The sequence below is a fragment of the Ambystoma mexicanum genome, chromosome 7p (genome assembly GCF_040938575.1).
Source record: "Ambystoma mexicanum isolate Mex_15411 chromosome 7p, UKY_AmexF1_1, whole genome shotgun sequence".
Classification (NCBI taxonomy): domain Eukaryota; kingdom Metazoa; phylum Chordata; class Amphibia; order Caudata; family Ambystomatidae; genus Ambystoma; species Ambystoma mexicanum.
In genome coordinates this window covers 749272320-749300107 of record NC_090939.1, presented here as the reverse complement: position 1 = coordinate 749300107, position 27788 = coordinate 749272320, and positions in this window count along the sequence as shown.

The window sequence follows — 27788 nt, the reverse complement described above, 5'->3', positions numbered from 1 at the left end:
TACGAAGCTTACATGTTTCAGCCATACACATATGGCACTTATGTTGAGTCGCTGCTGCTTCAGCTGTAAATCTGCTTCACCATCATGACACTGAGGTCCCAACCACAGCCTACTGCAAAGCATGAAAGAAAGAACTGACACTCACTCGCGCAGTCTTTGTGGCACAGCAAGCCCTTGAGTTTGCCCTTTCAGGTGCAGGCCTCTCACAGACACAGAAGGAAGACTGTGCCCACCAGACTCAACCAGCTATTCCGGCATGCTCGTGCCCGAATCTTCACCCATCATGTTTACAGTGGCCCCTGTATCAATGAATATTTTGATTGGGTGCTCGTTTACCTGTAAAGGTCTGATGCAACTATTTTCCTGGTCTGATTCAACTCTTAGATCGAATGTGTATCTGCTTGATTGACAATCACAGTACAGTGAATAAGAGGCAACTTGGAATCAGCTTCCCGCATCTTCAGTGAGTGACGTGGGATGGGATACAGCGTGCCTCCTCCACAATCTCTGGACCCTTAACAAATGACGCATACTTTGAAAATGGGTGACCTTGCCACATGCACAGCATGTTTGACCCATGGCCTGACGTGCACCATCGTGTGGGAGATCCTGCTGCAGAGGTAAAGTGTGTGCTTGCACTCATTGCTCCATTAGCTCTGCCTTGACGTCAACAGTCAGGGAGAACCCAGCGATGCCAAGGATGTCTGTGGTGGCGTGCCATTTGTCCAGACATGCCCTCCTGATTGATGACAACTCACCTCCAGCAATAACTTCAGAGCCATGTTATTGTGATTCAGGTGGACACCGTAATACGCAGGATGTGAGCCTCGTGACAAAGCTGTCCATGGGTTCCCCTTTCTCTTGTTTCGTGGGGTTGAAAATGTAGTGTTCATAGTCTGCACTTCTTAAGTATAAAATAGTCATCTTTTTGGTCGTCAGAGAATTATGCATGTCTGTGTCGTCAGCAAGAAGCTCGAAAACGATCCTATGGAGGGACAGGTCCAAGCATTTTTACACGTATTTTATTGAGAGATGTATGAATTAGGTAAGACTGGTGAAATAATGTTGCTAACACACAATAAATAAAATAAACATATCCCATCCAGCAAGACCAACAGGGAACAGAGTTGCTGTTCCTGGGATGTCAAAGTGGAACAGTAACAGCAGAGAGAGGCCGTTCCTCACTACGGTTGCTTGAGGCAATGCTGGGATGGCTGGTTCAGAAACCCAGGCTGGAGGACGTGCCAGGAAGAGGAGGAGCTGAAATTGATGGAGCATCACGTGACCTGAAACTCTCATGTAAAGCCGGTGGTCATAAGCTGCGTAGGTGCAAAGAACACGTGGGAGGACAGGCATTACCCAAATTGACCTTTTACAATTGACCTTTTGCACAATTGTCCTAATTATAGTGGTCCTAATTGACCTTCTGCACAACTGACCTTTATATTATTTTAGTTGTTTAATATATGTATTGGGTTGGTTTTGGATTATAAATAATATAAGGGGATTGGGTGGGGGGTTTGTGGGGGGTTCCCCCCGCATATATGTCCTAATTGACCTTCTAAATTAGGTCAATTCTCCCGAGGTCAATTGTGAAAAGGTCAATTAGTATACAACCGGAGGACACTCAGAAGCCAGCCTTGAGAGAGCGTGTTGCCAAGGGTTGAAATGGCATACCACTTTCAGGTTGGAAAGGAATACAGCAGAGTCACACCCACCTTCATCTGTCAAGGACATGCTGCTGCTGAGCAGATGAAGTGACGAGATTTCGCTGCTGCTCCTGGAGGGTCCCCACGCCTTTTCCTTGAATGGGTTTACTAGTACCCGTGCCTGCCTGTCAAAAAGATGCATTGTTTACACTACTACACATGCATGCACAGACAAAATGGCACTCAACATTTCAACTCATGGGTGAAAACCACTGGCTTTAATCTGCATTATTGGGACTCCATATGGTTGCCAGTGTAGTGTTGACCAGTGGGTCTGGAATCCCATGTCGATATGGAGGTGTATATTGTAAACCACTTTTATTCAGAACATGCCCGGCACACAGCGCACTGCTCATGCCACTAAGAAGTGAACCTACGTCCTGTGACGTCCTTCCTGTCTTCTGCCTACCTCCCAGATGGCCTGATCTGTACCTGGGCTGAGCTAAGCCTTGCGCACATAATGATCTGCACATGACAGTGGTTGGCTCTGATTCCTAACTCTGGCCCAAAGACAGCACATGTTTTCACTGGAGATTTGCTCGCTCTTCTGATGTCCTCCAGCAGTGGCCTCCAGGCACATACATACCCTTTGCGCCGGCTGCACAGGTGATTTACCTTCATGGTGACTGTCGCACTCACTTGCAGATGACGCTCCTTGACTGCAGCACTGGAAGACAGTGGTGGAGGTATCCAGGGCTGTTGCTAATGCTGTGTCCCAGCAAATGAACAAAGGCACATGCCATTTTATTTAGAGCTGGGAGGATAGCTCAGGGGCAACGCGTTTGCTTGGAAGGAAGGAAACACACAGCAACACAAATCCCTGTACAGCACTTAGGCCCTGATTAATGGAAAAGTGTGCATTGCTCCCGGCCCTAAACGCAAAGTGTCACATGTGCACACTGTGTATTCATGAATTCAAACACGCTTTTCAAACCAACCCGCAAAGAAAACTGAGGAACGCCCACAACGTGCCCCCCCCCCCGCAAACCAAAACCATAGCCATAGAACAACGATTCTGCAAACCTCTGCATCCACCACTGACCCAACATCCAGCACCACAGGGTCATGGCGCAATGTCCCCCGTAAGTAACAGCTGCACTGCTGCCAATCTGCGAGAGGTCAACCATAACTAATGGCTGCCCCCTGCCAATCTGTGTGTGGTCCCACGTAACTAACGGCTGCACCCCTGCAATCCTGCACAAGCACCCCCGTAAGTAACGGCTGCATCCCTGCGATCCTGTGCGATGCCCCCCCGTAAATAACGGCTGCACCCCTGCCAATATGCACAAGATCACACGTAATTAACCCTCCACCATACTCCCAACACACCCACACTGCTGCCATATAGCCCTACTGCACAGCAGCCCCCTCAAGTCCAGACACCACCCACCAGCCCCCCTCACCTCATTCAGCACTCCCAGGCAGTCCCTCTGGTCCTGACACCCTCCACCAGCCCCCTCACCTCCAACACCACCTTGAGGCAGCCCCACAGGTCCTGACACCACCCACCAGCCCCCCTCACCTCAGACACCACCCCTGGGCTGCCGCTCTGGTCCTGACACCACCCACCAGTCCCCCTCACCTCTGGCACCACCCCAACCTGGCCCTGCCACATAACACCACTACCAGTCCAATATAGACCAACAACTTACCTTAACTCCACTGGCCAGGTACCATCATAAAGCACACCAGCCACATATCCACCCCTACACTGAACAACTGGGGGCACTGATGCAGACTCCATGTCTGTAGCTCATCACAGGACCCCCTGATACATCACAACCAGTTGCACAGCAACAGGACAGCAGAATATAGCATCAGCTATACTGTGAAAGCACCATGTACATGCAACATAGTAAAGCAATATAATGCAATGTCACGTATCATTGTGCCCATGTGCCATTGCAATGGCTGCAAAGTGCTGTAGGTGAATGACCTAGGAGGACACAAGTCCAAGAGATTACTGATAGGACAGAGTCACATGTAATGTGTGTGCAAAGTCGCATGTAAAAAATCAATGAATGAAAGGAGTCAGGTAAGAAAGCATAGCAGTCAAAGCTCCTGTAACTAACACAAGTTGAACAGCCATGTGTTCGAGTGTTGTGAAGGATGTCTGAGAGTGTGTGAGCCAAGAAGATGGATGATGTGTACAGCCAGACTTTAAAAACCCACACGTGAAGATGAAGCATGGCATGAAAGCATCCACTGGGTGGTCGCTGATTTGCGTAGGTGGGTGGCCAGGCATTGGGAGGGACACACCTACCAAATAATGACTGAACACTGATGACTTTATGCCACACATCCACAGTGAGGCCCCCACCCCATATGACAGTCACATTACAAATGCATACCAAAAACAAAGTAAATCAAATGTAGCACATGAACAAAGAAACACCAACAATTGTGTGATCAATTAACTCAAATCTGTTTTATACATATGTATACTATGAAAACCTACTACCTTGAAGGGAGAAATGTCCAAGGGCAAAAATTAACAAATGTCAAAAAGGAAAATCCACATAATTAACTATATACATAGACAGTGGGCTCAATAGTCTCTCATTGCGACCTGCAGGGCAGAGCTGCATTCATCGTCCTCCACATGGAGGCGGGCCACCATTCGCTCCTGGATTGCTTGCAGTTTCTCCCACATCCTCCTCTCCACCTCCTCCTCCTCACTGCAAGCCAGCCTGCCTCAGAGTCCTTCTCTCCACCACCTCTGACCTGGCCCTAACAACCCTTGCCATCCTCGCCTGATGCCTCTCCGCCATTAGCTGCATTCGGAAGTCCATTCGGATGCACACCATTTACACCATTTGCCTGTATATCCTGCATTCCTCCTGCCAGGTGACTGCACTGCCCTGCTTGCCTTGTCACCTCGATGTTGTCTGGCCCTACAAGGGTTGCCTCTGGGCACCCCTAATCTGCTGATGTCTGGCAGAGGGTACATTGCGCAGGTCCCCTCGCCATCTGGATTTTGCAATTCGGGGCAGTATACAGTGCCAGTACTGTCCTGAGGTGCCAGCTGTCCCACTGATGCCTGTTCCTTTGTTGGTGCCTAGGCAGGCACAGTGGCCACCCCTTCTGTAGTTGCCGGGACTTCCACCACAGGCAGGGATGTGCTTACCACCAGACTGGGTGGTGTGGGTGGGATTGGAGTAGAGGGGGCCATGATGGGGACTGGCAAGGAAGGCCACCCAGGGGATGACTGGAGCACAGAGGAGGCAGTGGAGCAGGTGGCAGATAAATGTGCCAGTGCACAGAGAGCACCTGAGAGTAGCGCACGTGCCTTCTGGCCCAGGTAGAGGCACATCGATTCATGATGCTGTGAGAGCTCGCAACAAATAGCTCTCACATCATCACAAATCGTGGCCATTTGCCTGGCAAGACCAGCCAGCTGGGCATGCAACATCTCAGGGGTGACCTGCCTGGCCTCAAGGGGGGGACACAGTCTGGGTGGAGGCATCCATGACGGTCGTCATTGGTGCTGCAGATGGAGCAGGGACAGGAGGTTGGGCAGCTCCCTTTACGGTGCACTGGACATCCTCCTGTCCCTGGTGCAGGGGTGCAGCCTGAACATCCTCCTGGATACCCCCACCAGACCATGTGTGCTGGCATTCATCTGCCTTCTCCCCCACCACCACCTCCAGCTCCCTGGATGACTCCAAAGAGCCTTCCTCCTTGGATGGCCCATCTCTTTTTGCACCCTTGCCCACAGCCACTGAGGAGTCCCCCTCCACAACAACCTCCTGGGACATACCCGCAGCAGCTCGGCCCGATGTTCCTTGCATGCTCCAGCTTTCACTCAGATGAGGTGTCTCAATGGTGGCTGGCCAGAGTATCCACTTCAGTCCAATGGCTCGGTCCCTGGCCTTCTGCTCCACAGCTATGCCTGCGCTGTCTTCATGAGCTTCAGCAACTGTGGAAAATGGAACAAAACACATTGACATCAGTAATCGTTGTCAATGCATGTGTGCCATAGACAACATTAACATCACCAAACACGCATCATGTTTCAACCATGAACTGACACAAACAATGCACACACACATGTACGTGCCCATGCAAACTGCATGTCAACTGCTGCATGAGTGTAGTGTGAAGGCTGAATCACAGTCATGATACATGCACATGTTAACCAAACACATTGCTGAGTGGCCACCAACACATAACCAAAAACATGCAATGCCACCCTATCAATGATCAATTAACACAAGTATGACATTCAGCCAATTAACACAAGAACGACATGAAGCCATGGGCGTGGGAACAGCACCAGGGCACCTGCCCACATAAACACAGTCACCAACATGCACATGGGACAGCATGGCCTGCAAGCAACATGTACCACCATACATATCTGGGAACAAATTGCACATTTAATGTGACATATATTACATGTACATACATACACTTGTGCTCCATATGCAGTGGGATGAGACATCACATCCCTGTCCTGGAGATGCCAATGCATCAACTTGACATACACAGAAATTCTCTCTCAGTCTGTTTAAATAGAGAGAGGGGTGCGTCAAGGTTGCTTGATGGCACCCTTCTCTTTATTTTATATATGTTGGATCTTCTGCAGTGGCTAAAGAAGAGCGGTCTGGTGGGCCCAAAATTTGGCAGTATGAAACTCAATTTGATAGCGTATCTTGACGATATTGTGGTCTTAGACCACACACAAGTCGTACTGCAATGCTTACTATCGGCACTATCTGAGTATGCCAAGGAAAATGACCTAAAAATAAATCCAAACAAATCTAAAATCATGGTTTTCAAACATCCAGTAAGAAAGTTCAAACCATTTGTTTGGTATTTGGATAATTCCTCTATTCCTATTTTTAAGGAAATTATTCATTTTGGCTTCAAATTAACAGCTTTTCCCACCAAGGTCGTCCTCTGGAGACCATAGATTTGAAAGTTCTTAACCTGGTGGCTGAAATGAAGAAAATTTGCTTACAATATTGCAAATTCTCTCTGTTGCCACTCATTAAATTGTACATCGGTAAGGTGGTTCCAGTTATTATATTTGATATGTAGTGTAGCATGTGGGCGTTTGACATCGACTGGAGCAAGATAGAAAGTGAAATCTGGAAAAAAGTTCTGGCATTTCCAAATAGTGTTCCTATTTCTTGTCTAAGGTTTGAGTCGGGGCTTCTCTCCCTTGGTGGATGGATGGAGTGGAAGGAAGTGGGTGTCAACCTATAGGCTTATCTTGGTCCATCCAAAATGTTCCTTATACGATGAGGTGGCTTTAGCTTTACATAATTCCACCCATGATTTTCTGAATAAACTGATGCTTTCATCTCAAATCCACTGAAAGCTAAAGAAGTACTTAATCGCATGGACTGGATTAGGACAATCGACAAGATGAGATTGTGTAAAAACTCCTCATCACCTGTGTTAAATGACAAACCTGGATCATGTATCCCTAAATATCTAAAGAAATTCCCTGATTCAGCCGCCCAGATGGATTTCCTGGGATTAAGACTTAATCTATTACCAATCCAGGAAATCCTGCCTATCCGGTATGGTGACATTTATGTACCAAACATGTGCGATAAATGTGACGCAAATGTTATGCAAACTATTTGTAATCTTCTGGTTGATTGTGCAGGAACCTGGCTGCTCAGAGTATTGAAATTCCAAAGATTTGTCCATGACCCTTACTCACTTGTCAGGGATATGTTCTGGGACAGGTTGATTTCGGGAACTGAAGTCTTTCTTACTCTGGAGGTGGTCGCGCTGCTGAATGTACTTAATTTGACTGTTAATAAGGGTGTTGTGAACGCTGGGCCTTTAGTAGACACATGAGAACTCCATCTACCCTTTGAAATGATTCTTTGGCTTATGATTTGTCTTCCTCTCTTTTTTTATTTTGTATTTTCTATGTCATTTTATTTTTTCTTTTGTATGGAATAAGAAATAAAAATCTATTGCACAAAGTATGTGCACTCTGGTTATGTTTTCTAAACTGTGTAAAATGTCATATTTTTGGCAAATGCACAATAAAAAATATAAAAAAAGAAAAAAGGAAAACCATGCACATGTGCCACTCTCAGCAGGTGTGTCTGCATGGAAGCACTGTCAGGAGTGCCACACATGGAGTTGCCCATCATGCACGTTCCTTGCAGACCCACAACATAGCATGTCTGCATCCGTACTGTCGCAGCACTTGATCCATGATCTCACGCCTGTGCCCGAGTACAAGTCATTGATGAAAATTTTGCCAATAGCCATGCAAATGCTAATATACAATGTCTGATGTCACACATGCCCAGCATTGGCATGAGGCAGCAAGCTTCAGCGTCTAACACCACAAACAAACTGTAAACAGGGTGTGGCATCTGCAAACATACATGCCACACATACACTGTTGAGCATTGCTTGTCATGGGTACTCACCAGCAGCCTCCAGACTACTTCTCCAGACCAAGATCTGGGAGTGAAGGTCTGAATAGAACCTCTCAGGGACCTGCAGCTCTGCCTGGGTAAACCAGTGGCAAGCTGCATGGTACACCTCCTCAGTGGGTTCCTTGGTGAGGGCTGCCACCACCTTCTAATGGTTATGGGCCTTGAGGTCGTCCCAACATTTCCGGACCATGGTCTTTGTGCGATCTGCCAACCCCTCTGGGTTGATGGCAGCCATTATGTCATCCCAGATCTTCAGCTTTGCGTCATTGCCCAGCTGCATTGTTGGGTTAAAGAGGGCATCATAGGTGCCCAGGACCCGATCCACCAGGATGCAAACTTCAGTGGAGGTGAAGTTGGCAGCCCTCTGCTTCGATGTGGGGGTGCTGCGCTCCTCAGATGTTGTAAATGGGGCAGGCATGGCACCCTGAAGAAGATATGGCTTTCCTGGGTCCAGGGTAGGCACTGCTTGGTGGTGTTGGCAGGGAAAGGTGGAAGTACAGAAGGGGTGGACACCGGCCCAAGACAGGAGTAGAGGCAAAAATAGGACAGCAGCCACCCCAAAACACTGCTGGTTGCAAGCAGGCCATCACACCCAAGCAGGGAGTGAGTGAGGCAAAGCAGGGCCGGAGGAGGCAAAAACAGCAATTAGCAGACATGAGGAACTGTGGTTTGTGTCTCTCATCCTTAGCAGCCGATAACAGAGTAAAAGCCCTTATTGTAGTTACGTCCTACATGCGGGGATGCTGTGAGACTATGTTGCACACCTACGCAGCTCACGGCAATGACAGTGTGATATAAGGCACTCAACGCGCATCACTGGGTGTGCATGTGAAGTTACAAACCAGACGAGTGTCTAATACTTATTTTGGGGTGCTATACAAGCCGTTTACTTCAGGTAATGCGTACTGCTTATTTTCTTTTGGGGGGTTGCTGCACAAATGGTTTGTGTACTTTTGGAGGCCTGCAGTGTGTTGTGCATGCAATTATTGAGTTTAGGGGTGTCTCTGCTTATTGCGTACGGTACGTTTTGCTTTTCAGAAGTTTTCCGGTATCATGTGTGCAATTTTTGAGTTTAGGGGTGCCTCAGTGTATCGCATACAGTATGTTTTGCTTTTCGGAAGCTTTCTGGTATCACGTATGCAATTTTTGACATGACCTGGCACCTGGATGCCAACGTGGTCAGACAGACAGGCAAAGCACCACCACTTAGTGCCTCTCTTGCCAAGAAGGGACACCCTGCAGAGCAGGAACAGGCTTCAACCCTAGATACGGGACAGGAGATGGGTCCGCATAGGAAGAAGCGATTTGCAGCTGAGATGCTCCAGATTCTCATTGACTACCTGACCAATCACTATCATGAGATATGCCAGTATGCAGGGAGCACCCAGACAACCGCACAATGGACGGTTTATTGATAGCGTGTCACAGTCCAGAACAACATCATGGGTGTGGAGATGCGCACTACTGAACAGGTTCAGCAGTGGTAGAATGATCTAACACGGAGGACCAAACACACACTCAGTGTCAACCTGGCCTCTGCACTGGCTACCAGAGGAGGAGCAGCTGACACTACACGAAGAGGCCACAAGTCAATTCATCACCCATGAGCGGGTGCAAGGCCTGGGAGGCCTGCAGAACTATGAGGACACATCTGGTGAGTGGCATTTCTTATGCAGTGTATGTTCCGCCAATCATGTAAGAGACACCATATTTGTGTAGTGGAACATCTGGCTGCAGTTGTATAACATCCTTGGGTAATGCATGTTTGGTAACGTTTAGAGTCATGTCACATGGCCTTCTATTTTTGGAGTATCCTGTGTGGTGGGAATGTGTGGCACTTGTTCCTGTGACAGTACACAACACTTTCTGCTGGCCTTCCCAGCAGTGACAGTACATGCATGCAGGGTGTCAATGTCAAGGACATGTACAAATTGCCAGAACCAATGATGTGCAGTAGCAGTTTGCAGCATTGTATGAGATGACAGTGGCTGTTGCCTGACAGAGTCATCCAAAACAACAGTCAGTGATTGTTAGTCACTCACTCATGGCCACTCATCGACTGACGCTTCATATGACAATGTCATGTGAATGGCAATGTTATCACACACAATGTAAATTTACAATGCATATTCCTGACTTCTGCTAGGCATACAGCATGGGACATACATTGATGTGGAGCCACACACAGAGTGCTGGGAGACGTGGTGTTGACATTGATGTGCACAGCACACGTTAACAGGCATGCAGCATTTGCATTGATTGTGCAAAATGGTTAGAAAGTATACATGTGTGTATTGACTGGACATGGCTGTCCACTTCTCAGTTGACGTCTTGTTTTGTGTCATGTTTTGATGGTGGTAGTATCTGGGGACTTGTGTGGCTGACAGATGCCATTTGATAGCCATCACCATTACAATGCCCCATGTGCAGTACTTGTCCCTCGGTTGTGTGCTGACATGACAGTTGCATGGACCATCAATTAATGTGTATGCCACTTTGGTACGTCAATGTTTCCACTGACGGCATGGACAGGATACGGGGGGGGGTTGTGCTGCATGTCAGCAAATGCCATACATCAGTGGCTTACAGCTCATAGTGTGGGACATCACGATGTCAGATGCTTACATGTCCTGCCATTTTGTGTCTGTCTGCACTTCGATGCACATGTGCATTTTTGTCTGGAAGAACATGACTCAATATATCATTCTCTGCCCATGTGCAGGTGAGGATGCACCATATGCAGAGGAGGAGGAGGATGAAGAGCCGTTGGTACATCAGACCACCAGTTCGCCATGAAAGCCCACTCGTGCTAGAGATGATCATCAGTCATGCTGTGGCCTCGTCAGACTGTTCTGACTCAGCTGATTTGGCTGCAGAACCAGAAGTGTTTGCTTCACAATGGAAGAAGGTGAGTGCACCAACAGGCAGATCAGATGGTGCTATTGAGTCTGCGGTAGTGCAGCTGGCTTCACAAGGCCAGTCAGTGGTGGGCCCCACGTCCGCGGTGGTTACGGCTGCAAGGCCACCATCCCATTAGTTAGCATCAGGTTCTGGGGCTGATGTCAAATGGAGGGTTGCAGACCTGCAGCCAATGACAGGGGCACCGCGGCAACAGGCAGGGCCCCTTGCATCAGGCTGCCATGGACCCTGCACAGGTGGTGGGCGTGTGCAGGCTGGAGAGCGAGAGTGTGGGAGCAGAAAATGTTGCGTGAGATGGAGGCCTTGAGGACTGCACTGCATGATGAACTCTCTGCCACAAGAACACATCTCCTTGAGGCGATGGCTGCCTTGAGGCAGACGCTGTCACAGCAACTCGATGCATCACGAGTGAGTGCTTATACAGACTCTGTTCCCATTTGTGAGGATTCACATCGAGACCTCACCGCAATTGGTGTGCTGGTGCATGCATCCATGTTACGGCTAGCCGTGGCCAATGAAGACCAGGCCTTGGCATTGCATGCATTGGATCCACCACCACAACCACCAGCAGGTCAACCGCAGGATGGGGGTCCAGCGCACCCACGCCTCCTGAACCACTGTTGCCGTAATGTCCATGAGCCCATGGAGGGAACATTTTTTTACTTTTGTGGATATTGGCATGCACGCTCCCCTTGACCCCTCCAGGGTGGACCTTTCTTTTGGACCTTTTTATTTATTTTTTACGTGACTGGAGTGGTCTGTTTTTTTATTATTTTTACCCCTTTATCGGGATGGACATTTATTTTTTATTTTTTGATACCCCTGTCCAGGATGGAGGCATGTGTTGTTTTTTTCCCCAATCCAAGATGGACTAATTTTATTTTCTTTGTTATTTCCTTGAGAGATGTGCTGTTGCCCGTTCAAAAGTATGGTTAGTGCAGTAGTGAACATGCAGCCATGCACAGTGGTGTCAACTGCCATGCTTGCCTTGAGGACGTCACGATGGCATGTGCAGGTAACAATGGGTTGATGGAACATTGACACAGATAAGCTGTATGCATTCTTAGCAACTATGGCTGGTTTAATACTATGTCCCATTTTGTTTCAGTGATCCTGACTCATCCTGTGATTGCACTCCATGGGATGGTCTCATTGCATCCTTTTACGTCCCTAATCCCCATGCCCTCTGCCAGGCACTGGTCCCCCTTTCATGAATTAGGAGATAGATGTTATGTCGGTATCATTGGTCACCACGGTCTTTGCATGTATTTCACATATTTGGTAGCTGAGGGTGTGATCATTGAGTCCCAGTAAATGTCACTGCAGATGTGTGTCTGTCCATGTATGCATGTATGTGCACTTACACTTCGATGCGTGTGCATTGTATTGGAGGATGGACTTACACAATTTATGACAAAAATAGAAGGTATTGTGCAGCATTGGTCACAGTGGAGCCAATGGCAGTATTTCCCACATTCTGGATGTACATGCTAATTAACTAAATGCATTCTCTGTGGATCTGCACTCTGTGTATTTTGGTTCGCAAACACTTGCCTCACTGATTGTGATGATGTCTCCTTACTGACACCCTTCTACTGCTCCTGCCCCATGGTTTCTATGGGGCCCATCATGTGTAGTACCTGTCCACTCTACCCTTTGACCTTTGCCACTGCCCACTCCACTCCCTTAGTGGCTCACATGACCTGCCATGCTACTATTCCACATGTAACACATGTGTCCATTGTCAGGTCTTCACATCCATGGGTGCTCCACTTCATGGTGTTGCCTCTGGTGACACAGTTCTGGACATTTGTGTACATTGTCCCCACAGGACAGGTTTTTCACACTTGCTGCATCTAGGGTTGTACAGATGTGTGCATGTTTACCCCTGACGGACTGCAAGGGGACACCGGAACAGTCAGAAGCTTCCCCACCCTTTTTGGGGCTAGGCGTTTTTGTGGTATAGATGGTCATGAACCATGGTGCTTTAGGGCTGGGACTGCCCCCCAATTTTGTATGTATGCTCCAATAAACTGTGATCTGTGTTTCCAAAATGTAAAATGTTGTTGGACTATTATTCACTGACTGATCAGGTTTTGGTTTCCAAGATATGTAATCTTTACACGCCAAGGGGGGGCGCCAATGGGGGCTGACACCGCTAAAGGGGCGTACCAGCCCCTGCAGGGGCGCTCGAGGGATGTCCCACATATCGTGGGCACCGCTCTGGCAGCCCCCCTCCCCGCAGGGGAAGTTTCTACCCCTTCCGCTGTATCACAGCGAGGGGCGGGCGTCCCCAGGGCGGGCATTTCTGGTCAGCCTTGGGGACAGCCTACAAATACATAGGAGGACTGCAAAAGTGGCCTCTGTTTGCAGTCCTCCTACATTGAATTACCCACCCACCCTCACCCAATGGCAGGTTATGGAGCACAATTGGATGGAACTGGGGTAGGAGGATCCAGGTAGGTCAGGACAGAGAGGTAAGAATTGGGGGGGGGGCAGAGGACCCGGAGTGTAAAAGGTGGCGGGGTATTTATTCAATTTCTAGGGTTGGTTTTCTTCGAAGGGGTATTAGTGGAGTAACTTTGTTTTTATTTTTTTTCCGGACGGCGAGGGGCAATGGGGGTAAAGAAAAGGGTTTCAAGTGATTTCTTACTACAAATGGTTTTTAATATTTCATTTTTCGGATTACAGCGAGGTGTAAGTTCAAAGGAAAGTGGGAAAATGGCTTGCTGCATAACGTACAAAATGTAATCCTTCAGAGGAGTGTAGGGTGGGAATAGCGGAAAGATTTTAAAAAGACCTGGGGCTTCAATTCGTATTCAATTTTCATTTTTCAGCGGACATCGAGGTGTAACTGGGTGCAAAGGGCATGGTTTTAAGGTTCTGGTGGCGGGGGTATATTTGTTCCAATTTTTACGCATTGACTAGGGGTGTGTCCGGGGAAAAGGTTTCAAAATGTTTTGCATGCTTCAATTTGTATTCATTTGTACGTTTTCAGCGGAGATCGAGGTGTAAGTGGGCGAAAGGGATTTGTGTGAAATTGCGGGCTTTATTTTGTACTAATTGTTCCTTTCTTGTCACAGGCAGAGTTAGGGGCAGTCCTAGCCGGGGAGGAGTTCGCCACGGCTTGAACAGTGGGCGGGCTCCCGATGGCTGTATACAAGCCAAAGTCGGATGACGGTCATTGGATCCCTATGGACACTGGAGACTCCTCACCTTCATGTGCAGTGGCCCGAGGGAGAAGCACTCTGTGCACCAATCTTGTGCGTATGTCCAGTGCCTTGCGACATGCATGAAGGCGGCAAGGGGACACCGGAACAGTCAGAAGCTGCCCCACCCTTTTTGGGGGCTAGGCATTTTTGTGGTATAGATGGTCATGAACCATGGTGCTTTAGGGCTGGGACTGTTGTTCATTGTTGTTCATTGTTGTTCATTGTTCATTTCTGTATGTTGTGTGCACCTGGAAGTATTGCATGACTTATGTTTACCTGGCTTGTTGACCTAATCCAGCACTGTGAGTGACTGCACGGTGTGTGTGCGCATTGTGGGCGCATGCATGTGATACATTGCCCACTCCCCCCAGCTTGTCTTCATCTGTTGTCCCTGTAGGTGTTGCAAGTGCATCCTGGGATCCATGCACACTTATTGGGAATGTCTTGCACAGGTTGTGCAGTCTGTAGGAGGGTGAGTGAACAGCTGCATATTGTCGTGGGGTCCATGTACAGTGGTGTCCAACAGGGGGGTAGGTGGTTGGTGCAGGGTATGGGTATGTGGCTGTAGGCAATTATTTGCTTGGGCGGTGCAGACATTGGTCTCTTTCTGCTTTGCATGCCATGGTGTATTGTGCATGTTGCTTCATTGATGTGAATCTGCTGATTGACCTTTCACAGGTGGCCTTTCTTTGGCAGTCTGACTTCTCTGTCACCCACTTTTGTCCTTCCTTAACCATTACATGTGCTACTTTTCCATGTATGTGCCTTCCAGCCTATCTGACCAGGCTGATTATTTTACAAGTGTTCATGTCTCTGCCTTCCTCTCTTGGCCACCTTCTCTCTGTCCTCGCCCACCGTGACGTCAGACATGTCAATCCTCATCCCCCCACCAGCCAGTCTCCTCCTTGCACCGCATTTCCCCTATCCCACTCTCTCTCTCACTCACTCACTCACTCTCTCTCTCTCGCCACTCCACTGATATGCATTCATCACTCTGTGCCTTTTATGCCTCTTGCCCTCTGTCATACTCTCATCAGTTAGCACACGTGTACTTCCACTCCCGGGACGTCAATTTCTCACTTAGTGCCCTTTTCCAACCCGGCATCCATGGTTGACCCAAAAGGCACACAAGAGACCTGACGGTGGGTGTGCAGAGGTTGTGGGCCTGCAATCAAAGTCCTCACTTGGGCCTGCATCCCAGGGCTGAGTGACACCTGTCTCCGGGGTGCATGTTGTGCTGTAATTGTAATGTGTTGGCTTTGCTGCCAGTCCTTTCTCTGTTGGTCAGTTTTGCTGTTGTGATGTTGATAGTTGCTCACGCTTGGTTGTTTTTGCATCCATATGTTGACACTGGGTGGTCCATGCCTATTTCTGCGTTCCCTACGGGGTAGTCATGGCTGTCTACTATCTTTACATTGATGCAATGCATGTCTTTGCAAGTACAAAATGTTTCAGGTGGGATGCAATGGATGGCAGCCAGGTGTGTAGGTTGTGCAGGTAAGTCAAGGGCTCTCTGGGTGGCACTTGTGGTGTCTTTGGTGGCAGGGAGTCTGGCACTGTGTGGGGTTATTTGTATTTTGCTTGTACTGAGGTGAGCGGCTCCAACTTCATGGATGCATATGACACATGGTGATGGTAGGCTGGTGTGTCTATGCATGCTGTTTTATCAAGGCAATCAAGGTGGCAGTAGTTGCAGGGTACTTGTTGTGATGGAGGATGTCACTGCAGAGCATGTATTGGTGAGTTTTCATGAGGGTGGCAGGTCTGGCTGTATGTGTGCTGGGAAACATGGTGATGGGAGAGATGGCGAGTGTTTTCTTGCGGTGGTTGCATGTGTCTTGCATGCCGCGTGGTATCACGTTCACTGAGCTTTTCTTGTCATGTCTACCTACACAGGCAGCCCACTCTCGGTCCTTTCTGCACTACTGGGGGTGATGTTCTGAGACAAATCCACACACAGCACAAAACTGATGGCCATTTGGTGGATGCCATGTTCTACACAGATACCAGGCACACGCCATTGGCCAGGTGTTGTTGTTTGCCATGGTATACATGTACCATGCACGGTACACCAGCAGATATTTTGCAGCCTGTTGACAGATGCTCAATGCATCTCAATGCTCATTACAGTTGAAAGCACACTGGTCCCCGTTCATTTCAGTCCCTGTGAAGTCTGACTTTCCTTCCTCTTGCCTGCTGCCTGTTCCCTTTTGTGTGGCAGAGTCCTTGGCCTTTGTTTCTCAATCATTTCTCATGTCTGCTTGTCTCGTTCTTGCTAGTTGCCTCTGTGCCCTGCCTGCCTTCCTGCATGACTGCTGCCTCTGCGAACTCCTGCCTTCTGCTGGATACTGTCTTCAATGCAATAGCTGATATGTTTGTATCCCATTGTCTTGGGCTTTACATCATCGGCTCCCCTGCCAGTGCTCACTGCACTGTTCCGCTGCAACATTAATCAGGGGATGCCATGTCGTGGCATTGGGAGTACTTCCAAGGAGATTCTGGGTTTCCATCTTCTCTGTGATATCTTTTTGGGAGCCCTTTCAGTGTCATGCTGACTCTGGCCGGATCAGAGTGTTCACAATGTCCCATCACCATGACAAGGGGTAAGTGGTACCTGGTCCTTCACTGCATGGCTCTCTGGGGGACAGGCAGTGTAGGTGTTGTGGGTTGTTTTCATTGCATTGGCGTGAGGTGGGCGGATGTGGCTGCATTGGTGCAGGGACACATGGTGATGAGTGGCTGCTAAGTTCTTGTTTGCATTTGTTGCATGGCGCTCAGGTGGGCACATATTGCTGTGTAACTGGGTGCATGGATGTGTTGCCTGCCCTGAACTTGTGTTGTATTTCTCTACAGAGGCATTCTTCTGGGGGGTAGATGGTTGCAGCAATTGAAGGGGACGTTGCTGTTGTCTGTGTGTACAGGACACATAATCAGAGTTGGGTCATTTGCATGCCTACACAGGGGGACAGCTGTGCATTCCAGGGTGCAGCTGGTGCAGGCTCACAAGGTAAAATGTGTGAGGTGAGATGTGCATCTTGGTTGCAGTGCTGTTGCATTTTTCAAAGTTTGCATGGCTATTTTGATGTGAATGTGTGTTGTGCACATAGTTGTTAGGGAATGGGTTGTCCATTCGACCTGTATATTGTTGTGGAACATGCATAGGGGGTCCAGGGCATTCCTCATATCTGTTGGTTTGCTAATTTCTATGTGCAGAATAGTCGTTGGTGTGCAGGTGACAGTGGTCAAGGACTTTGTTACTTCTGTAGTGCACGTTTGGGTGTGATGCATAGACACTGTTGGTTCAAGTTGCTATGACTGTGTTGGTGATATGTGCAGCCCTACAGATAAGTGGTGTATCATTCACTTCCACTCGATAGAAATCGGCACATACTCACATCAAATAATGTTAGGGAGTGGAAATACTCCCAAGAAAATAGAATATCTAAAAGACATGTGGAATCTTGAGCCCCTGCTATCACCTTCACCACGACATGGACATGTTTGGCCCACTGCTGCACGTAGTACCACCAGTGTACAATACTATTTCAACTGCCAGAATGGGAGGAGTAAAAAATGTCTCTTTTGATGTGCATATATCACTAGGTGCAAAGAAATGTATATTTTCAAATACATGGAGTTGTTCAGTTAGGACATTTTTTTGCTTGCTTCTGAATTACTCTCATTTGGGAATTTGACCTATATTATTTTCTCCCAATGAAATCATTTTACTCCCTACTTGAAAAAATAGGGAGTACAATACACCCACTTGCAATCTTATCTGGAGCAGTGTTTGTGCATGTTATTTCATGTCTCATGGACTCACACAATTTGCCTCTTCCAGACACAAATTCTGAGGGCGTTGTTATAGACACGGAAGATAGGCCCCAATTCATCATTGAATGGCACCTGGGATGTGGCCTCACTGTGTGTACTCCACAGGTGCATGTTTTTAGGTGAAGTATTTTTGCACCAGCTGGGTGTGTCCAGTCTCTCCACGTGCCCTTTGGCCAGCCAAGGGTAAGGCTGGTGCATGTGGCTGAGGGCACCGTCCCACCTGCAATTTCACTGGTACGCAATGCTGTGTGGTGACATTGTGCAATACACATGCTGCCACTATGATTTTACAGAATACTGGTGGGGTATATAGCAAAACCCCACTAGAGTGGTCAAGGGAGCGGAAATGTGATTTCACCACCACAAATGTGTGCTCTGCTATGGCCCTAGTGGTTACATGTGCTGAATTGTATCTTACCTCCGCCGGTGTGTGGCAGGATTCCGGAACAGCGTCATCATGAATGGTGACAGCGAATAGGCACAGTCCCCTACAAATGTGTACATGGCTGTTATAGGCATTTATTGTCCTGGTCTGTTGTTCAGTGTGCCACATGCATGCATCTGCATGACAGTTCATATTCACCTATGGGACATGTGTTACCATATTTTCTAGATGCCAGGGCCCAGTTGAGTGGTGACTGGTGGTAGATTAGCTATCATGCATGCTGCCAGGGAAATTGGCATACACATCCACGATCAGCCCATTAGCCACACACACTACCTGCACATTAAAAGAGTGCCAGGGCTTGCGATTGCTGTAGATATGCTCCGTCAATCAAGGGGGTCGTAGCACTACATGTGGCAGTCAATTGCACCCAGTACATTTTGGAAGTGTGCTACTGTGTAGAATTCCTGGCACACTCTATGTCTTTCCTGCAGTGTGTGGGGTACAAATAGGTGCCTGCACAGTCATGCATGTGCTGTTATGTATGCCAATACCTGGTGGAGACAGCGGGATTGTGTGGCCTGCAATATCCCACCAACTATTGCCATAGCTCACTGGAAGGAGTAAGTTGCAATTAAATGGAGTCTAATCAGCACTTTCTCAAGGGGTCTAAGGGCTTGAGAGCAGATGGTGGGTGATACTAGGCCATGTTCCCACTCCCTGACAAGGTCTAGGATTAAATGGGGGAGAATCGGTACCTAGTATATACATGGTCATCAGGCATCCTGGAAAGCAGGGTGCATTGTGCGAAAATCCAGGTCCTAGGCATCCTCCTCCTCCTCGGGTGCCTGTGTACAATGGTTGCTGCTCTTGCTGGGTTCATTGTAGCTGTGGACATTGGTTTGGTGTGCATCGTGTGCAGCGTCATACTGGGACAAGAAATAGGCCCAGTGACCCAAAGAAAAGTGGCCCACCCCTCGCCTCAAAAAAGTGGCACATCGCTTGCCTCACCACCCTTGACCTCAAATGACATCACATGAGGTGATGTCATTTGAGCCCACCCCAACATGACATCCCGGGAAGCGATGAAACACGACCTTTCACCCCTTGACAAAACAGGAAGTGGCATCAAATGACATTGTTCCTAAGTACACTGCGAAAAATATGGTTATGATTTCACTAATGTGATATGCATTTCATACAAGAATGGATCACCATATGTATCATTAATATCTGTGTGTATAGATCCATATTTTCAAATTACTGTGAATCCAAGCAGACGTCCAAGCCAAATGATATGTTATTGTATAGCACTTAGGCTGAAGCTCTTTTTTATAGAACAAATATGCATACAATATCACCCAACCTGTGCTGGTACTCATTTATCGACCTAAGAAGAATGAAAGGCCACGGGCCGAAAGGCCGAGGGGCCAATCCGACACTGATCCTGTGCTTTATACGCATTGGATGCCATGCGCGTAGAACTTTCCTAGTTCAAAAGACTTTCCAACTGCTATCTTGTGGCGGATGGATCACAGGCTTTGCGACACAAGCTTGCGCTTTGAAATCCATGAATTCGGTTGGGTTTGTGGTGGAATGGGCATGTGATTGCTTAGTGTGGACCGTCCCTCAACACGCCCACAGTTGCCCTTGTTCTTCCTCATTCTGCTTGTTTGGCCCTCTATTAGGGTCTCTGCTTAGGCCCGGCCCACGCTCTGTGAGGAGTCTTGCACAAGGCGCTCGACTGTTTGCAGAGATGTGCTGAGCCTGCGCAAAATACCCGCAAGGCCCAGAAAAGTCCTGCAAAGTCGATTCCATGAATCGACGAACAGGATTTTGCGTGCAGAATGGCACACAAAGTCCTAATTTTCCCTGCAAATAATTCCATGAATCAGGCCCTTAGAGACTTTTTAATTAAAGATCAATTAATTGTTAGGTGTGTATTCTTTTTATTACGTTGGTCCAGCAAAGTAGCAACACTGTCATTCTTGCTAGATATAAGCGTGAGTGATGCTCCCTCTCTTAACTTCACCTCCAATCTTATTGATGCTTTATATAGTGCCCAAATACTCGAAATATTTTTCTTCACAGCACTTTTGGGTGGAAGGAAGCAGGGGGACGCATGGGAAAAGGGTAGTCTTTAACCATGAATTGTAACATACAAGGTACAACAACTTCATGAAAAACCAGAACAGATAAATAGGTCATGAGCATATGAAGATGCTATGGCAAAGAATGTGCTACTTCTGTTTCCAGTTTATTTTGCTTGCAAGTGAAGTAGTAGTCAGACATATTAGCAGATACGTTTCTTGGGACGGGCGAAGGGGGCGACTGTGCGTGACCAGGGCGCATAGCTAAATAGCTCATGAGGCAGGGGGTGCACGAAAGGCTCCAGACTGCTGCCTCTGAGCTCACCGGAGAAAAGGCAAGCATTGTTAGAAACAAAGGAATGCATATTCCGCACACAGCCTCTGAGATGTTCTGGATACACACACCCTGTGCCTCTCACTCTTTTTGTTGACTGCCTTTCATGTGGGGGCAATTCATACGTGATGGCTCATTTAGCAAGCCATGGGGCCTCATTAGGAGGTTGGAGGTAACCATGCCACATTTAGCGGCATTGGTTGCCTCCTTACCGCATACCGGGCCCGGTTCCTCAAATGAGGACTTACCGGGCCATGCCAACCTTGGCGGACCCGGTAATTCCTCGTCCGAGGAACCCGCACCCGGTCCATCCCGATTCCCATTCGAGCCCCCATAGGGCTCAATGGGAATGGGGAAGGAGCTAAGAATGGGCCCGTTGTTAGCTCCCTAGTCTCCTTGGGGACCCAGTAAGGATGCCTGGTTTTACCAGGTGCCCATTGCGGGTCCCGCGAGGAGACCTCATAATAGGGCGGAATGGGTTTACCGGCACCATTACCGGTGCCGGTAAACCCATTCCGCCAGCCTCCTAATGAGGGCCATTGTGTTAAGAACTGAGAATGGGGCATTTGTATTCTGAAGTTCACCATAAGCCTCAGTTAGCTGACCAAATCTGTGCATTCTTCCAAGAGAATGAACGTGCCACACAGAAAAGGTTCTACAGTATTTTCTTCATTTTCATGTCTTTTTATTATGTATATTACTTTTTAGTTACACATGGTGCATTCCTGGAAAAGTTAACTGTCATTTTCTTGCTTAAGTATTTTAGGGGCTGCTTTGGGAAATGGACTAAATGCATCTGCTCAGTTTCAAAGAACTTGTTATGTTCTGAACTGGCCACCCACTGCCTAGCGCCCGCCAGATGGCACCTCAATGTGACTTGGAACGTTGAAAGCAGGGTTCATTGTGTGTCACCGTGCAGACAGTAGCCCATGGCAAATCAATGCAGTGATATGTGTGCAGCCATGATTTCTGCGCTGCACAAGTCACCAACCTGTTGGTTAATGGTGTTGTTGGGGTGCTCCTCCATGTAACAGCACATATGCCTGTTTTTGTCTGATGTGCCCCATGTCCATGAACTAGCACACTGAAACGTGTTGTCTATGTGGCTCTGACAAGTATGCCATACTGTGCCCATACTTAAACACATAAATCAATCAAAGAAGTTGCCTCAAATTGTACATCCATTTGTCCAAATGCCCTTTTTCCATTGTCACACCATGATTTTCCCTAGATGCAGGCCAGCAGTAATAAGAGATATTCATAGCTCTCAACTCTTTGTACCGTCAAGGCGAGTAAAAACGTCCAGTTCTTTTTTTGGGTGGGTGACAGTCCAGTGAAGTGAATGGGCCTCCAGGGGTCTTGGTGGGTGAGCTAGCTAATAGCAAGGCGGGTGACACCCACCAAAAGCTTGTGAGTTTAGAGCCATGCATGCTAGTGCCAGATATTAGATAAAGCACTGGCATGCTCTTTTTTGCATAAATAACCCCTGCGGCCTGTGTAATGGTGAGGAGGTAGTGGCTGAGAAACTGTGAATCCTTTATCATTAGAGCCAGTTTTGTTTAAAATGCTTTATCTGCTTATTTCTGGACAGGTGTTGTGATGGAACTGAGCCTATCCCATCCCCTTAGGCGCTTCCAAATAAGGCGGACTCCATATGAGGCAATATAACCTAACAGGGGGAGCCCTATGCATCATCAGACACCTTACAAAGACCTTGCCGCACAAAGAAGTAGGAGCTCAACACTAGAAAGGGCCACTCCCTGTGACTCCATTTTGTATTAGGCCAAGAAAGGACAAGATGCAAACTTGCGCTGCTCAGTTCGCACAGAGTTACCATGCCCAATTTCTGCATAACATGCTCGCTCCACCTGAGCCCAATTCCCACGGAAGTCTGTTTCTCTCTTGTCCCTTTAGTGTTGCGAATATTTAGTATCGTCTCTAGGAATGCGCTGGCAGAGAGCGTGAGACCGCACCAGGCAATGCACCGTGTCCATTCATCTCCACTAACATTCCATCAGCCCTCTAACCCCTGCCCAGCCAGGCTGGAGCCAGCCCCCCACCTCTCACTCCACCCTTACACCTTTTAATTCTGGATAAACACACGACCCTCAGGTCCTAACCTCCATAAAGTGGTCATCCCAGATCTAAAATCCTGCACAACTGTATCTCTCTCCAGCTCCCACACACGTCCCCTGTAACATGAGGTACCGGGAAGTGTAAATCAAAGATCAATCCCCTAGGGGGAGACGTTGGGTGCGGGAACTGCAGTATTAATTAAGTCCTGAATGTATGGGTCAGCTTGACTGTATTTTATTCTCCCCTCTCCCTGGCACCCCTTTCCTGTGCCTGCCATAATGAGTGAATAGTTGGTTTTAGTTGTTTAGCTCAGATCAGATACAATGTATTTTATGTGTTCCCGACATTCACCACAAGGATGAGCCCAGCTGACTCACGTACTTCAAGATCGATGGGGAAGAACCAGCCAATTATCTCCTGGCATCCCCTTTGAAGCAGGCCCATGTGTAGGGCGCCTCCAATCAAGGGCACCAAATTGCCCTGTATACGAAGGATGCTTTTTGTGTTTATAAACCCATGCTCGATGATGTAAGACCAGAGTGCTCTCGAGCAGCAGAGTTCTTTGCTGGCACTTGTATTTTGTACAAGTAAACCTTGTTATCCTTGGAAAGCTATCTCTTGACTTATTTCCCTAGCGGTTTGTATTTACTCTGGAGTGTGCGTATAGAGGGACTTGCCTTCACAGGCTACATTTTGTAAGAGGTACATTCCTTTCTGTGTATCCTTTCTGTGCATTGTGTATTGGGTGTCTCTTGTAGGGTATTCTTTCCTGTCTATAGATATAATTCCCTAAAGATGTTTCTGTATTGGGGGTTGGGCATGCTCACACTGAGCCCCAGCCCCTCCTCATCTACAATTTTCCAGAAACAAGAAGCAAAAGAGCCTGTGTACCCCATTTCAGTGGCTGATGTTGTAGCCATTTCATACTCACATCCAACAACATAAGCTGTCCGAATGAGTATGTATGGTTCATGGTTACAAACTTTTTAATGTTAAAGTAAGTGTTGTGAACAGTGATGTGAGCACCAAACCATGAGTCTGTTATGTAATTAGAGATTCACATATACAACCCTTTTATCACAGACTTGTTTATCAAATATAGAGATCTCTGATCACTTTTGTATTCCTGAAATGCTCTGTGATTTAATGCAAAGCAGACAGGAACACTCATTGGTGCTATTTGTCCCCTTTCCAACTTTGATAGAGGAATTTAATTTTGAAAGGGTTCAATAGCAGTATACCAGACTATCCACCTTAGGATAATAACCTTCTATCAGAAAATAATTCATATGGTTAGTCCCTTGCGAAATACAAGTGAGGTAGTACGAGCAGAATGCCTGCAACACAGGACCAGTGGTCAGTGGGCCCTCAGACCCTGGCATGCTGTTCACACCGCAGTGTGCCAGCATTGAGAGTTTGAAACTGCATTTACGCAAGGCATTCCCTAAGAGCGGGTGCCAGAAGAACCATTTACTTGGGCAGCAACAGCTGTGTTTTCACACTAGATTTCTTCTATTAAGTACTTGAATTACAATGTAATGAAACCAGCCTCATTTATATAGCAATGATTTATTGATATTGAGGAGGGTTTTTGTCCTGTGACACAGAGGTGTAGTTTGGGGGTGACGTGGGCCAATCCTAGGGGGGACGCATTCTAGAGTTTCGCCCTGGGCACCAAGTTGACTAGAAACTGTCCTGTATATTAGTACAGGTGGGATCTATCCAGGGTAGGTTATGATGGTTAGGGTGGGGGGATGCTTGTATAGGTAGGTTCAGCTTGGAAGGAAAGCGTGGCCAAACATAGCCTGCATTAGAACCTGATCTAGATTATCCCCCATGGCAGGAGTTTGAAGAGTAGTTCCAGAATTTGGAGGCAATCACCTGGAAGGTCCTACCTGAGTATTGATGCTTTAGAATTTAGGTGGGGTCTGTTGATTCTCCTCAGCTGATCTAAGAGTTCTCCTGAGACTGTAAGCAGTAAGAAGGGCTGGAAGATATTTAGTGACAGTATTGATTAGCCAACTAGGATTCAGGATGAAGACTTTGGTTTCGATGCAAAATTCATCAGGGAGCCACCAAAAGACCCGTAGACCTGAAGCGATAGTCATTTGCTTCTATCTATCTGTCTGTCCGTCTGTCCATCCATCCATCCATCCGTCTATCTATCTATCTATCTATCTATCTATCTATCTATCTATCTATCTATCTACCTATCTCTTTCTATCCATTCCTCTGTCTATCCCTCTATCTCTCTATCCATGCCAGTCCACGCACAGCGAGCAGAGCGCGCGCTTTGACATCTGTGCAGAATCCTCTGATGCAGGTTCGAATACCGGCAGTGCCAAACTCAGCTTTTCATCCTTCCGAGGTCGATAAATGAGCACCACACACCGTGGGTAATAATAAGCAGCGCTCAGATGCCTGAGGGTTCGTAGCGCTATATAAATGCCTAATTATTATTATTATTATTATTATTATTACTATTATTATATCCATCCATCTATGTGTCTGTCTGTCTGCATGTCTACCTGCATATGTACTTGAATATCTTCATACGACTTGTTTCTGCAACTTTGTTAAGCACTGTTATGCTACTCCGGTATGATATGATACTTTATTTTAAAAAGCACCTTAAGTGCCAGAAAGAAAATGATGATTAACTGACTACAAATCAAGCCTGACACTACACCCGTACCTTAGAACGCACTTGAAATATCATCCATAGCAGAGGTAACGAGAATCTTGTGAGAATGGAGTGCCACTGCAGTGGTAATTGAATATATACAGGAAAGGTTCCTTTCACTGGAGCACAGCCACGAGAAACCGGAAGTAACAATATTGAAATTCCTTGCGCCACAAACATCAAACTCGCATGCCAAACCTTGAGAATAACAATGTGCAAGGTTTCTCATGGCTTCACAGAAGGCCATTTGGGAGGATTGCGCCATATAAATGCCATATCATATGTATGGTGGCACACAGTATCTGGGACACATATCGGTAACTGGCGAGTCCGATCCTGGCAGGCTCACCAGGTACAGTACGTTTTCCCATGTGCCTCAGCTTGTTTCCAGTGTTTGGCAAAACCACCCACGGACACTCTGTTCCCCGTAGAAATACCAGGATGGGCAGGAAATACACACAAAAAGGACCAGATTTATAGAAAAAGTGAAAAGACCCTGCATTGTACTTTGCGCGTACAACAACTCTGCACCCACTTGCACAGGAAAGTATCTTTGCACGTTCCAAGTATTCACGGAGGCCTAAACGCAAAGCAACATGATTCGCAAAGAAAACCGAGTTGCGCCTGGATGGCCCACAACTCGCCCCCACGCAAACAAAAACCATTGCCAAAGAACAACATTTGTGCCTACCTTTGTGTCTTCCTTTGCCCCACCATCCAGCACCCCTGTGAAACTGCATGCGCGGTCCCTCAGTAAGTCAAGGCTGCACCCCGGTGAAACTGCATGCATAGTCCCCCTTAAGTAAAGGCTGCATCCCGGCAAACCTGCGCGCAGTGCCCCGTAAGTCAAGGCAGCACCCTGGCAAAACTGTGTGCGCTTCGCCAGGTGAATCGTGTGCAAAAGAGCAGGACCATGGTACGACTGACAGTGCTGGCATTAACATCTCTACTTAGTGCTGGCCTGAAGCCAGTGAATACCATGTTGTTGTGGTGTGATAAGGGAGTTTGGTACGGTGGAGTTTTGAATTTGAGGTGAATTCTGTGATTGATTCATGTGATTGAGTGTGGGTACAGTATGGCACACTCGTAGTAGATACATATGCAGACGTTCCCAGTGCACAATTGTATGTACAAGTGAAACAAAGCTGCCTCAAGGGACTACCAAGATGTGTGGTCACACGGGACCAGGACATATATAGTGCACCGTCAACACACACAATGTGAAGTGTCACTTCACATTGTGTAAGATAACAGCACCCGTTAAAAGACAGTGGCCCTCATTACGAGTATCCCGGTAACAGCGTGTCCATCACCGGCATGCCGAGACGTGCGAGTCCGTGCCCGTATGAACCCGCTAACAGCGGGTGATTACGAGTGCGCGAGAACGTGCGTTACCCCATGCCGGTAGTGGCAAAACCGCCATGCCGGTAACGGGCCACCAACCCCCCTATACCGGCATTGCGGGTACCACCCATTCCGTAACCGCGTCATAACAACCACTAAACACCGGCACAGTAATACCGGCACGGTATTACCGTGGTCGCAAAAAAGGACCCGGAAATTACGTCATGGCGCAGGAATGGGAAATGAGCCGGCGGCCATCTTTAAAAACACAATCCATTGCCATCCTCCATAACCACCACTACACTTGTGTTGTTGTGTGCCACAACTGAAGCAGGATGTCAAAGGCCACCAGAAAATCCTCCCAAAGGAAGAGGAAGCAGGGTTTTTCTGATGCTGAACTCACAATGATTGCTAACACCCTCGAACAGCATGCAGACACAATCAGAAGCACAGACCTCAAGCATGCGGCCCAAACCAGAAAAAAGAGGTCTGGCAGGAAGTCGCTCAGAGGGTGTCGGCAGTGGGGAGCACCCCAAGGAGTTTACGTGACTGCCGAAAGCGCTGGGACAACCTCCGCCTCCGGGTCAGGAAGATCCTGGCGGAGAACCGGAGGGCTGCAATGGCGACAGGCGGTGGCACACACTCGGCTGTGAAGCTCACTGTATGGGAGGAGACCGCAAGTGCATTCATTGACCCGGAATCCATAGAGGGAATAGGAGACCAGGAGGGCGGTGCTGCAACTACCACAGAGGAAGGTGAGTGAACCATAACATCCACGTATACCAA